The sequence below is a fragment of the Gorilla gorilla genome, chromosome 12 (genome assembly GCF_029281585.2).
Source record: "Gorilla gorilla gorilla isolate KB3781 chromosome 12, NHGRI_mGorGor1-v2.1_pri, whole genome shotgun sequence".
NCBI lineage: Eukaryota > Metazoa > Chordata > Mammalia > Primates > Hominidae > Gorilla > Gorilla gorilla.
Window position 1 is genome coordinate 77062865 of NC_073236.2, and position 15638 is coordinate 77078502.

Genomic DNA, 15638 nt, shown 5'->3' on the forward strand with positions numbered 1-15638 from the left:
ACCTGGGAGGTGGAGGTCGCAGTGAGCCGAGATCGCACCACTGCACTCCAGCCTGGGCGACAGAGCAAGACTCCGTCTCGAAAAAAAAAAAATAGTTCTCACATGAGGAACAACATTAACATTTAATTAATTAATTAATTCAACAGGATGGGAGGATTTTATAGTGTGAAATATAAATAAAAACAAATGAAATCTATCTATGCTTCAAATAAAAAACAAAACCAGGCTGGTAGTGAGTTATCTCAATCAATTGTTCAGTCAGTAACAGACTGAACTCCTAGTTCTATTCTTTCCCCCTTTCTCAATAGTGCACTTAACAAGTCTAAAATAAAAAATAAAAACAAAACCATACTGAATACTAACACTAATGGGTAAGAGTTTGATTAGGAATAGTTAAGAGAGAGGGCAAGATGGCCGACTAGAGCAGCCAGATAGAACAGATGCCACGAAGGGATTGAAATGACTGGCACATGCCTAACAGAGCTTCAGAGGAAAAGTACTGAGAGCAGAAAGAGGGAAGACACAGAAGCTGGGATGAAGGTGGAGGAAGCTGGAAACCCAGCACGGGGCTACCTACCGCACACCAGTAATCATTCCAGGCCTCCAAGGATTCCAGGAGACTGGGTGAGTTGAACTGGCAAGGAGAAACCCACCCACTCTCACCACTGACCTCTGGAATCCTGGCAAGAGGAGACTCCTCCACCACAATGGACACTCGAGTTGGCAGGGAGAGCTGCTTAGAGAAGTGGTAGGGGCAGTAAGCCAGCTGATGTGGAGCTCAGAGGGTTTGGTGAAGGAGCATCTGTAATAGGGCACAGCCAGGGTTGCCCATCCCCCTAGGCTTAACTTGCTCCCATAGGAGATTTTAGCCCTAGAGGTACTGTTGGACCTCAACTCTGCAGGGCAGTCTTGCCCATCAGACAAGGCCAGTCCAACCCCTGTCTCCCTTGGTCTGCTGGCCTCTCCCTGGGTCCTAGCCTGGCCACATCTGCTTGCACAGAAGCCTTGAGCGCCCTAGGGGCCCACAACTTAGCTCCTATGCTAGCAACAGTGCTTGACTGGTGGAGAGCTCCAGCAGGGCAGCTCTCATAGCCACGCACCAGCCTACCTGCTTCTTCCCCACACTGTAGCTCCCACACACCACCTCCAATCATGACAACCCCCCACATCGCTTTGCTGGCAGTGTGTGCATAGGCAAGTTTTGGCTTCCTTGCTCCATCAGCTGCCCATGTGCATGCACCCTACCCAGCCACTGCTGCCTCCAGAGTGCAGTCCATCCCCCATCCTCCACCAACCACATTTCAATGGGAGCCTCGGCAGGCAGAGAGCCATCCAACTCCACCCCCACCAGCACCCTGCCTTTGTACCAACACTGCTGTGGGAGTGAAACCAGGCAGAAAACAGCAGACTCCCTGCTGCCCTAAGTAACCACCCCTGATGGCAGTGCACACAGTGCACACAGACTTGTGCCTGCCAGTGCCCCACCCCTGTGCCAACACCACCACCAGCATGACGGCATGCACAGTTGCCAGCAGGGGGCCCCCGCATCCCCACGAATGGGTTGCCTCTGCCACTGAGGTGAACACTGGCTTGGAGGCAGGCACCCCGGGACCCACTAGCACACTGCCGCAACCAATGAGCATACACTCCACCACACTGCCACAGCCGCTGCTGCTGGCATATGCAAATGAGGCACATGCAAATAAGGCACAAGCAAATGAGGATGGATATCACTGTCACCACACTACAAAACACTTTGGCCAACACCACCCAGCACCTTGGAGTGCCCCCACCGCCACAGCACAGTGGATTCCTATCCCTGAGGAGCCAGAGAACAAAGTCAGGGCTGATAAAAGTCCCCCAGAGTTAGAGCACACAGTCCAGGAGTTGGGAGCTGAGCACTGGCCCCCTAAAATCTTCCAGAAATGAAGTCAGTTGGCTGAATCCACCTTATACCACAATCAAGTCCTGCAGGTCAGCAGGCCCCAATCTTTATGGCACCAGGAACCAATTTCATGGAAGATAATTTTTCTACACAAGTTGAGAGAAGGCATTAGAGTCTCATAAGGAGCATACAAGTTACATCCCTTGCATGAGCAGTTCACAATAGCATTTGTGCTTCTGTGAGAATCTAATGCCACCACTGATCTGACAGGAGGCGGATTTCAGGTAGTAATGCTCACTCGCCTGCCTGCCCACTACTCACCTCCTGCTGTGCAGCCCAGTTCCCAACAGGCCATAGACTGGTACTAGTCCATGGCCCAGGGGTTGGGGACCCCTCCTCTAGGCCATCAAATAGGATAAAAGAAAAAAAAAACTATCCAAAGGTGAGCAACTTCAAAGATTGAAGAAACATCAGCCCATAAAGATGAAAAAGGACCAACAAAAGAACTCTGACAATTCAAAAAGCCAAAGTGCCTTCCTTCCTCCAAACAACTGCACCACCTCCCCTGCAAGCTTTCTGAATTAAGCCGAGATGGCTGAAGTGACAGAAATAGAATTCAGTATATGGACAGGAACAAGGATCACTGAGATGCAGTACACTAAAACCCAATCCAAGGAAGCTAAGAATCACAATAAAACAATGCAGGAGCTGACAAGACAAAATAACCAGTATAGAAAAGAATGTAACTAATCTGACAGAATTGGTTACACACTACAAGAATTTCATAATGCAATCACAAGAACTAACAGCAGAACAGACCAAGTGGAGGAAAGAATTTCAGAGCTTGAAGACTGCTTTCTGAAATAAGACAGTCAGACAAGAATAGACAAAAAAAGAATGAAAAGGAACAAATAAAACCTCTGAGAAATATGTGATTATGTAAAGAGACCAAATCTATGACTCACTGGTATCCCTGAAAGAGATGGGGAGAGTGTAAGCAACTGAGAAAACGTATTTCAGGATACCATCCATGAGAACTTCCCCAACCTAGCTAGAGAGACCAACATTCAAATTCAGGAAATGCAGAGAACCCTAGTAAGATACTTCACAAGAAGATCATCCTCAAGACACATAATAATCAGATTCCCCAAGGTTGAAATGAAAGAAAAAATGCTAGAGAGAAAGGTCAGGTCATCTACAAAGAGAAGCCCATCAGACTAACAGTGGACCTCTCAGCAGAAGAAACCTTAAAAGCCAGAAGAGACTGGGAGCCTATATTCAACATTCTTAAAGAAAAGAAATCCCAACCCAGAATTTCATATCTCACCAAACTAAGCTTCATAAGCAAAGGAGAAATAAAATCCTTTCCACATAAGGAAATGCTGAGGGAATTAATTATCACCAGATCTGCCTTACAAGAGCTCCTAAAGGAAACACTATATATGGAAAGGAAAGACTGTTTCCAGCCACTACAAAAACACACTTAAGTACACAGGCCAGTGTACTTAAAGCAACTACACAAGTCTGCATAATAACCAGCTAACATCACGATGACAGGATCAAATCCAAACATATCAATATTAACCTTAAATGTAAATGGGCTAAACACCCCAACTAAAAGGCACAGAGTGGAAAGCTGCATAAAGAACCAAGACTTATTGGTATGCTGTCTTCAAGAGACCCACCTCACATGCAATGACACCCATAGGCTCAAAATAAAGGGATGGAGAAAAACCTACGAGGCTAATAGAAAACAGAAAAAAATCAAAAGTTGCAATCCTAATTTCAGACAAAATAGACTTTAAATCACAAAGATTAAAAAAGACAAAGAAGGGCATTACATAATGGTAAAGGGTTCAACAAGAAGACCTAATTATCCTAAATATATGTGCATCCAAGACAGGAGCACCCCAATTCATAAAGCAATTTCTTCGAGACCTTCAAAGAGACTTGTGGAAGCCTTCAACACCTCACTGACAGTATTAGATCACTAAGGCAGAAAATTAACAAAGATATTGAGGACCTGAACCCAGCACTGGATCAAATGGACCTCATAGACATCTACAGAACTCTCCATCCAAAAACAACAGAATATACATTATTCTCATCACCACTTGGCACATACTCTAAAATCAACCACATAATTGGACATAAAATACCTCAGCCAAGGAGCAAAAGAACTGAAATCATAACAACAGCTCTCTTGAACCACAGCACAATCAATATCATGTGACTCCTGATGCAGAGAATACACAGCTTCACTTTGGTATTACTGCAAAGTATTCATAACCTGAACCTAATCATGAGTAAATATCAGACAAACACAAATTGAGGAACATTCTTCAAAAGTGTCAAGGTGAATTGACACTTAAGAAGTGTCAAGTGTCAAAACAAAGACGAAGGAATTCTACCAGATTAAAGGAGATTAAAGAGGTGTGACAACTAAATGTAACATATGGTCCTGGATTAGATCCTGGTCTAGGGAGGAAAAAATTCGTCTTTTGGTATCAATGGAATTCTTGGGATAATTGGAGAAATCTGAATTAGGCTTATAGATTAAGTAATAGCATTACATACAAATGTAAATTTCCTGATTTTGACAAATTAAACTATGGTTATGTTTAAAAAAAAAAAAAATCCCCATTTTTGGCAGGGCATGGTGGCTCACGCCTGTAATCCCACCATTTTGGGAGGCCGAGGCAGGTGGATCACGAGATCGAGACCAACCTGGCTAACACAGTAAAACCCCATCTCTACTAAAAATACAAAAAATTAGCCTGGTGTGGTGGTATGCACCTGTAGTTACAGCTACTCAGGAGGCTGAGGCAGGAGAATCGCCTGAACCCAGGAGGCAGAGGTTGCAGTGAGCCGAGATCATACGCCACTGCACTCTAGCATGGGCAATAGAGTGAGACTCTGTCTCAAAAAAAAAAAAAAAAATTCCTATTTTTAAGAAATACATACTCTAGTGTTTATGGGTAAAGGGGCACTATGGTACAACTTACTCTTAAATGTTAAGAAAAAAATTACATACAAAATAGCTTAAGAGAGATTGATAAAGCAAATATGGTAAAATGTTGCCACTCGGGGAATTGAGGGGAAATGTATATGTGAATTATTTGTATTGTGTTTGCAACTTTTCTATAAGTCTGAAATTATTTCAAAATAAAGGTTCTTTTTAAAAATAGGGTTATTTTTAAAAAACAATGTACCTCCTTGTCAGAACCTCTGTACAAAAGGCAGTAATGATATCAAAAGGTTATTTTATAAATAACCATTAAGTACACACTGATATAAATAAATAACTGAATAAATAAATGAGGAATAAAGGACAAATCTTGCTTACAGAAAAATTCCAAAAATAAATGTAGAAGGAATAAAGGAAACAGAAAATTATCATTAGGACACAGTAGTAATCGCTACAAGCAAAATCTACTGATAAATTTTTAAATTGGTGACCAAAACTTTAAAGAAAAATAGGACAGTTACATAACTTCAAAGTATCTTCCCCCCAATATTTATTAGTTCTGTGGTAGTTGTAACATATGTTCAAATTCTTTGATACTTCTCCTTCCAGGAGATGAAACTTAATTATCCTCCCTGAGAAATTAGATTTAGAAAATGGTTTCTAATGCATAAAATATGAAAGGGTAAAATAGTAACTTTAGAGTGGAGAAACTCCATAGACTAAGTGATCAAGGTGAATATTACCAGTGATAAGTCATGTTGATATCATGTGGTATATCATATTATGTGACAGGGGCTAGAGGCACTTTACCTCTGTGGTATCTTATCAAAATTCCATCACCTCAGTCTAATGACTAAAAAAACATCAAACAAACCCAATTTGAGGGACAGTCTACAAAATAACCTAACCAGCACTTGGCAAACCTAACAAGGTCATGAAAAACAAAAATAAAAAAAGACTAAAAACTACTACAGATTAGAGGAGATATGACAACTAAATGCAGTGTGGTAACCTGGACTACATCCTTGGACAGAAAAAGGATATTAGTGAGAAAACTGGTAAAATCTAATAAAGTCTGTAGCTTGACTAATAATATTAATCTTAGTTTTGATAAATGACAATGGTAAATTTATTTATTCAAATTTTACCCAAAAAAAGCTGGGTGATGTGATATATAAGAACTCTCTATACCAAGCTTGTCCAACCTGCGGCCCAACACAAAATCACAAACTTTCTTAAAGCATTATGAGATTTATGCAGGGACTTTTTTTTAAAGCTCATCAACTATCATTAGTGTTAGTGTATTTTACATGGTCCAAGACAATTCTTCTTCCAGTGTGACCCAGGGAAACCAAAAGATTGGACACCCCTGCTCTATACTATCTTTGCAACTCTTCTGTAAGCCTAAAATTAATTCCATAAAAAGTTTCAAAATAAATGAATTAACCAATTTTTAAAAGTAATTTTGCAAATTAGAGTACTCTTCAAATTAAAGCTGAACCATTAAACTTGATATCTAGACCCACTTATTGCATGAATAAATCCAGTTTCAATTAAGTTACTTTGAGATAGGGTTTTACTATACAGCTTTCTGCATTTAATGATTTTGGAGAGGGAAACAGAAGAATAAAAGATAAAATTTGAGAGAAACTATTTGCATGTAGTAAAAACAAGATTTCAGAATCTTAAGGGAAATGGTTGGAAGAAGACTAGTAAAACAGAATAAGGACATATTTAAAGGAAGGCTAATTTTAGAAGGACAACTATGGCAGTAATATAGGCAAAGGGGAGACCAGAGGGGCCAGGAAAGCATTAAGTGCCATCACAAAAGCCTACACTAGAGGTTCCCAAACTTTCTGGGTTTACAAGGCCCTTAATGTGTAATTTTTTTCAGACTCCCTCACCCCCAAGCCAAAAGAAATACCTAACCATTTTGTTTATTAAGTAGTCAGGTCCAAAAAACTTAAGAAGGATGTATGTCCTAAAAACTTAGCACCTGTTTTAGACACTTGACAATCTAATTCTCAAACTTGAGAATTAGATTGGACACTGCCTCCCTAGTTTCCTGTTCCACACAGATTTTCATGTGATGTCTGCTTTTTGTCATAGCAACTGCCAAAACCCCAGCTTTGCAAAAATGTGGTATCATTGAAAAGAATGTAGCCATCTGATTTTGAAACTGAACTACCTCAAGCTAGTACAGTCTTCCATTAGTATCAGTGGAGGATTGGTTCCAGGACCTCCTGAGGATACCAAAATCTGAGGATGCTCAAGTCCCTGACATAAAATAGCATAGTATTTGCATAGAACCTATGGACATCCTCCTGTATACTTTAAAGTCATCTCTAAATCACTTATAATATCTAATACAATGTAAATGCTATGTAAATATTGTTATACTGTATTTTTTAGAGAATAATGACCAAAACAAATCTGTACATGTTTGATACAATTTTGTTTTTCAAATATTTTCAATCCACAGTTGGTTGAATCCATAGATGCAGAACCCATAGATACAGAGAGGACCAACTATACTTTGTGTGGTTTCCAACAGATGCTGCTATGTTTCCTTCAAAATTGTTAAACATCTCTTGCTCCCTTGTGAGTTCTCTGCAGTGCCCCTGGGCTCCTTGGCACAGTTTGTGAATCATGGCCCTTGGCAAAAGACAGCAAAGGATGGAAACAAGGCAATGGAATAGAAAAATCAACGTGAGAATTAAGACATGCTTCAGAGAAAAAAAATGAGCAGATCTACTAGTGATGTTGTCTAGAAGTACAATTATAATGCAAGTACTTAAGAAGTTTCAAAACTTTTCTTAAAAAAAAAATTATTCTGGTCGGCACAGTGGCTCATGCCTGCAATCCTAGCACTTTGGGAGGCCAAAGCAGGTGGATCACTTCAGCCCCGTGTTCACGACCAGCCTGGGCAACATGGCAAAACTTTGCCTCTACAAAAAATACAAAAAATTAGCCGGGCGTGGTGACACACATCTGTAGTACCAGCTACTCAGGAGGCTGAGATGAGGGACATCACTTGAGCCCAGGAACCGAGACTGCACCACTACACTCCAGCCTGAGTGATGGGAGTGAGACCCTAGCTCAAAACAAAAAGAAAAAAAAAAAAAAATTCTACCTCAACAGTCAGAATAGCTCTCTCTCAACACTCTTTGCTTATATGGAAGAGAACAAACCAGTCTTGTCTTTAAATGAACCAATGAACCTGTTTAAATATTTGTTAATTTTGGCAGCTAAAATGGCATAGCTAAAACACATTGCTCTCACTTTTAATCAGAAAGAAAATCACAAAACAGCTGAACCACTGTAAGAAAATTCAACTCAAAATTACAAGTCAATAAACACTTTCTGGAGTACCAATAGAACTGTCATCCAGCACCTGCTAAAGCTTTGTTTCAGACGGATTCTTAAGAAAGAATCAAATATGGTAGTTCTAAGACCTAATTTGATACTCTTCAGCAATTGGGTAACTTCTAAAATGACAGATTTGCCATCACTATCACAGACCTACAGAATCAGGACCTCCTAGGGGATATGGAAATCTCCACATTTGCAAAGCACCCCAGCAATTCTAAAGATAGTCAGTTTAGGAAGCACTGGCTAAATCAGCACTGTCCTGTAAAACTTTTTGTGGTGATGAACATGTTCCATATTTGCACTATCCAAGATGGTGGTCCCTAGCCACATGTGGCTAGTGAGCATTTGAAATGTGGCTACTGTAACTGAAGAACTGAATTTTACATTTAATTTAAATTGATTTACATTTAGATGTAAATAGCACATATAGTTAGTTCCCTCTGTACTAGACAGCACAAAACTAAATGATTTATGTAAAATTTCCATTCTTCTAAATTTCCCAAGTGGTACTCTTGGTTTAAATTACATGATCAGAAAACTAGGTTTCTCAGCCATATTCTCTCATAAAAAGTCTTCATGAATGGTCGACATAAACATTATCTTATTTAACAGTGGTTCTGAGTCTTTTGTAGTTGGAGATTTTATCTAATGTCATATTTTATTTTCATAATAAAAATCCTCTTTGGATTAAGGTCTAAGAAAAGTCTGCAAACAAATTTATATACTTTCTTTAGCCAGGAGGTGTATTAAAGAGCCAATGTGCATCCCTTTTTGCCCTGGCCGCCAATAAACTCAGAACAAAATCCAGTCTCCAACAGCAGCAACTAACTCCTCTCAAGTGCCTAGTAATATGTGCTCTCTCTGCTCCTGTAAGACCATCATTCTATTTATATCCCTAAATTAGTCAACATGGTATTATTTTAAATTCTTAGGCTGACAAACTCTTTCGGACATAGGCAGGTTATCAAATTTTAAAGTGTTTGTTATAATTAAAGGTAAATTTTATAGGTTTTTTTAAAAAAAACTTTATTAAAACTATTTTTGAAATAACAATACCCAGATTAATAAAACCAGAAAATTTTTTAATAAACCAAACTTACTAAAGAAAATCAGTAGGTACCTTTTAGCAAAGCTGCCTAAAAATATCACTATAACAGTGATACATAAGACAAATACCAGGTACAATGACATCCTGCAGTAATTTCACTGCCTCTGTTTCAAACTCAGTTCCACTCCTTTTAACAAATATGCAAAAGTCCTAACGTAGAATATGAACATCCCTATTGAGTATTCAAAATGCTTTGTGCAATTTTTCCTGAACTATTTTTATATCATGCAGTGAACAAGTTCAGTGGCTCTTTTGTTGAAATTTCCCAAAAAATCAGAACAAACACATTTGATGCATCAATAGCACATTTCTAGAAATGCCTAATTTTAAGTTCCCTGGGCATTTTAATTGCAAAACTCATTTGAAACTAAACTAAATCATAAGAACAGAATCTCCTCACATAATCCCTTAAAATTTCATTTTAGAAATCAACTTTTAAAGTATGTAAATCAAGATTTGATAACAAAATAATGTATGAAAATTACACACTACGAAAAGATCCTAGGTTCATTTCTTTAAAATCATGACAGGAAAAAAATTTTTAAGTAAAAACTGGCCCTGGGCATGGTCCTTACACCTGTAATCCCAGCACTTTTGAGGGGCCAAGGCAGAGGGTCGCTTGAGGCCAGAAGTTCAAGACCAGCCTGGACAACACAGTGAGACCCCTGTTGCTACAAAAGATAATGAAAAAAGAAATGAACAGTCGTCACATAGAAAAACATCATAAATTGTAGCAGGTGGCAGACACTTTAGCAGCCAGAGTTGGCAGCCAGGAATGCAAAAAGCACTGGGAAACAACTCCTTGCTGCCTATTCAGGCAGTTGCCAGGGGAGCAAAGGGCCTCGGGAAGAGGAAAGGGACCTCAGACCTTCCAGATTGCTTCCTCTCACAAGAAACTATTTGTCGCAGGAATAAAGATGGCTGCTGAACCAATGGAAGACAATTGCATCAACTCTGTGGCAATGAAATTTATTGACAATACACTTTATAGCTGAAGATGATGGTAAAGTATAAATGAATTTATTTTTCTTTGCTAACTAAGTACCTGCTTGAGACACATCTGTATTGCCATTATTCACTGAGAAAAAAACAGTTCACATGATACCAATCTATTTGGAAAGCCAATCTGCCCTCAAAGGAATGTGGACTCAGTAGCACAGCTTTGGAATGAAGATGACCATAAGAGACACAAAGAAGAACCTCTAGCAAAAGATGCTTCTCTACACCTTAAAAAATTATCCAGCTCTTAGAATCTACAAAATAGACTTTGCCTGTTTCATAGGTCCTAAGATTAGCAGGGAGTCATGGATTCTGTTGGGTGGGGGAGTTGCATAGGAAAAGGGGATTGAAGCCTTAGAATTGTCCAAAATCAGTAACACCTCCTCTCAGAAATGCTTTGGGAAGAAGCCTGGGAGGTTCCCGGGTTGGGGCGCGGTGGGGGGCGGGGGGGCAGAAAATTCTGGAAGTAGAGGAGATAGGAATGGGTGGGGCAAGAAATGGGTGGGACATTGAAAGGTCAAGATCTGAAAGTAACCATGCATTTATGATGAATTCAGGGTAATTCAGAATGAAAGAGTAGGAGTAAGAGAATGAGGAGAGAAGCTAGAGTGATAAAATAGGGTGTAGAGCAAGATGTTCTCTTACTCCAAGATGTGAAATTTTGACATTATCTTAGCGATAATAGGGTTAATTAAGCACATGTATTAGCTAGGGTAAAGATTAGTTTGTTGTAACAAAGACATCCAAAGATACAGTAGCTGAATAAGATAGAAAACGTTTCTCTCAAAAAAAGTGTAAGTAGGCAGCTCAGAAGTAGTATGGCTGGAAGCAACCTGATGATATTGAGACCCTGACTTTCTTCAGTCTTGTTACCCATCATCCCCCAGTTGTTGATCTCATTCACATAGTTGAAAATCATCATTCTTTCTGGGTCCACACCTCAGTTATCAAGAATGGGTCAAGATAAGAGGAAGTCAGGTCCATTCCTTTCAAAGACTCTAATTGGAAGTTGTACACATCAATTCCCCTCATATTCCATTGACTAGAATTTAATCACATGGCCACACCAAGTGCAAGGAAATCTGGAAAATATAATCTTTATTCTGGGTAGCCATATGACTCTTTAAAATTCAGAAATAATATATTTTTAAAATACCAAAAAAAAAAAAAGAAAAGAAATACATCATAAAATGGCTTGGCATGGTGACTCGGCTGGGCACGGTGGCTCACATCTGTAATCCCAGCACTTTGGGAGGCCGAAGCAGGCGGATCACGAGGTCAGGAGATTGAGACCATCCTGGCTAACATGGTGAAACCCCATCCCTGTTAAAAATACAAAAAATTAGCTGGGCATGGTGGCATGCACCTATAGTCCCAGCTACTCGGGAGGCCGAGGCAGGAGAATTGCTTGAACCCGGGAGGTGGAGGCTGCAGTAAGCCAAGATTGTGCCACTGCACTCCAGCCTGGGTGACAGAGCAAGACTCTGTCTCAAAAGAAAAAAAGAAAAGAAATACATCATAAATATCATAAAACATCGCTACAGGACACATACGAACACACAGACATGCATACACAAATGCTGGCAAATTAATTCTACTTTGGAGGAATTAAGTTAGTTTTCTTAGCCCAACATTTGCTTGAAATTATTATAAAAAGGAAATAAAGTTATAAAACCATAGGAATTGATTTTGCTTCACAAGCAAAAATATGTAGTTCCTCTCCCCAAAAGTCAAAGTATTGTCAAAACTTAGCTCATTTCAGCACTGTACTTCTGCAGGCACATTCCCTGGTTACTCCTACCTCCCTGGTCACTCCAACCTATGCTAGTTCATCTTTCTCTAACACTCTTAAAAGTTCAGGTTATATTTACAGTCTTCTTCCCACCTACTACAACCTTTCTCTCTAGATAGTTCTCTTCATCACTCATTGCTTATTTATCAGATAAAAAATAATAACAACAATGGGTAAAATTTACTGGGTGCTTACTCTGTCAGACACTGTTCTAACCCCTTTATTACAGGTATTATCTTACTTAATCTTCAAAACAACTCTACGCTGGAAGTAGTGTTATTATCATCTCCACTACAGAAGAGGTACTAAGAGATAATTCATCCAAGGTCACACAGCCAGAAAATATGTATTTTACATATACACAGACCTCAATGTTTTCAGAAGCTGTTCTAAAGTTTCTTTCTATAAGGCTGGAAAACTGGCACAATGGTCTCTTCTCTGTTACTTATGTAGTTTGAGTGGAATAAGACTAAACTAATAGTTTAGAGCCTGAGCACAGAGAACACAGAAAGGTGCTAGACTCTGTACTCCCTAAACACCAGCTGCAAGTAACTCCCACGACTTAAAGCAGAAGTCAGCAAACTTTTTCTTTCTTTCTTTCTTTCTTTTTTTTTTTTTTTTTTTTTAAGAGATAGGGTCTCACCATGTTACCCAGGCTGGTCTTGAACTACTGAACTCCTGAGTTCATGGGATCCTGCCACCTCAGCCCCTCCCAAAGTGTGAAGATTTACAGAAAAAATTTGTTCTCTATTTTTTTAGAGAACAAAAGAGCAAGTTTGGATCAGGCCAGAGTTTGCCTGCCAACTCTTGATCTTGAGGCATATTTTGAGTCATGTGTAGACATAATCATGATGTAAGCACATCAATATCCAATTATGGCATTAAGTGGCTCCACTATATTCCTTAAAGAACCCACCACAATTGAATTTTGTAAAACTGTTCTTCACATAGAATAAAGACTTAAAATCTGGAAAAAACACAATATGTAACAATCATAATTTAAAAAAAAATCAGTTTATAAGATACTATCATGAAATTACAAACAAGTAACGTCAATTTAGCATTTGCTAAAATCATATGCCTTTGACAACTTACAATATAGAAAAGACTGTGCTATTTTGTTTCAAGGAATAAGATGTTCAAGATTCACATAACTTGCAACATAGGAAGTACTGCAAACTAACCTCTCTAGAAGCAAGCCTAGAAACTAGGGAACAATACCTTTCTTACCTTGCCTCTTCCTTTTGCAGTCATCTAACCTTCTGCCCCATCTCTCCCCTCATACATTAAAGATTTTAGCACCAGGCCAGGTGCCGTGACTCAGACCTGTAATCCCAGCACTTTGGGAGGCTGAGGTGGGCAGATCATTTGAGGACAGGAATTCGAGACCAGCCTGGCCAACATAGCAAAACCCTGTCTCTACTAAAAATACAAAAAAACTAGCCAGACATGGTGGTACATGCCGGTAATCCCAGCTACTTAGGAGGCTGAGGCATGAGAATCACTTGAACCCAGGAGGCAGAGGTTGCTATGAGCCACTGCACTCCACCCTGGGCAACAGAGTGTGACTCTGTCTCAAAAAAAGAAAAAAAGAGTTTAACACCTGACTCCCTGTCTTAAATGTTTCTCCTCCCATTATTCTTGGCAACTTCAAGAGCCACACAAATAATCTGTCCACACATTGGCCTCTAAATTCCTTGACCACCCTCTTCATACCCAAAAAATCTTTTACTCCATTTCACCTCAGCCACCAACTCTCATGGTTATATACTAATGGCTATAGTCTCTAACAAGGAATAGGAATACCTGGAAGGTGCAAAAGATTATCTACTCAAACACAGCAAGAAATTCTACTTAAATTTATTTATTTTAAATGTATTTATTTTATTAAAGGAAATTAAAGTATACTCATATTTCATGTATGCAGCATATTAAAAATATATTGGGATATGTGCTCATTTTTGTAAACAGATATGCACATGTGATCCAAGGACACCACCAGTATCTTGTCATTAACATTAACCACATCCTCAAAATCAAGCATCTCACACTCTTCCACCTCCCATCTTTCCAGCTCCCAACCCCAACAATTCTTCAACCTCTTTAAAATCTTTCAATCATTATCCTTTTCATGCTTTCACTGACTATCCCATCTTTCACGTACTTACCTTCTCCTTTTCCAGCTTATATTCCATGGTTCATCACTAAAACCACTCCTGCACATTTGCCCTCAATTTCCCTGTCTCTCTTCCCCTCAGTTATACATTCCTGACAAAATCCAATCCTGGTCAAATCCAACTCTACCTATTCCATGCCTGCACCAAAGCACTGAACACAGTTGGATTAAAATATGCAAACTTGCTGGTTGCATTCACTTAAAATTTATAATCACAAAGTTAAGAAGGTCATCACTACTACCCAGCAATCCCCCTACATTTCCCTAGTCAATTTATTCTCACTTTGACAACTCCATACCTCATCTCCTCAGTTCTTCAACAACTGTCACCTCCCTCCCAGCAGATGATTTCTTATATTATTTCCCTGAGAAAACAGAATGTCCACATCCTTCCCAACCAAATCTACCAACCTGTCTGCTTCTCTACCCATGTACCCTGCTTCTCCCCTTGTAACAATGAATGGTCCCTGCTTCTACCTAAGTTCAACCTTTCCACTTGTGTTCTGGATCCTTTTCTCTTTCTCTCACTCAAAGACTTTTCTGTCCTAAGGTTACCTCCTCTCCCACCACATCATCCATTTTTCCTTCTCTACCAATCATTTCCACCAGCATTTACACATGTTGCAGTATCTGCCAAGCAAAAAATGTACCTTGAACCCTTGTCTCTCTCCAAGTATTACCTAGTTCTCTGCTTTGTAGCAAAATACTCCAAAACAATCATCATACTCACTGTAATCACTTCCTTTCCTCTAAGCCAACTTAATCAAGTCTTCATCTCCACCACTCCATTGAACCATTCCTCAAAATCATTAGTTCTTTCCATCTTGCCAAATCCAATGGTCACCTTGCTCAATCTCTCAACAGTATTTGACACAGCCAAATACTCGCTTAATACACTTTTTGCAGTTGGTTTCTTAGAAAACACGCTCTCCCAATTTTCCTATCTCACTACTGCTTGTTTCCTGTCTCCTTTGTTGGCTCCTCCTCTCCTTCCTCACCTCTATATGCTGAAGTGCCTCACGGCTCAGCCTTCAATCCTCTTCTCAATCTGTATTAATGCATAAGAAATTTCCTATAGCCCCATGATTATAACTACTACTTACATACTAAGATGATCCAGCCTCTGAGTTTGAGATTTTTATAATTAACTGCTTAACTAAGATCTCCATCTGGATGTCCCAAACGAAAAGCAAACAGAATTCTTGATTTCTCCCTCACACCAAACCTTTTCCTCCCCAAGTGTTCCCCTATCCCTTCAATTAATATTACATTCACCTGGTTGCTCAGGCCAAAAACCTATAGTCATTATTGATTGTCTCTTACTTTACATCATATCTA

General features: G+C 39.5%; 1 protein-coding gene across 39 annotated transcripts in view; it reads right to left on the reverse strand.

Moving 5' to 3' along the window:
- The window catches only part of EHBP1 (EH domain binding protein 1), a 370582-nt gene that overhangs the window by 318998 nt on the left and 35946 nt on the right, over positions 1-15638 (reverse strand). The gene's annotated exons all lie outside the window — the stretch shown is intronic.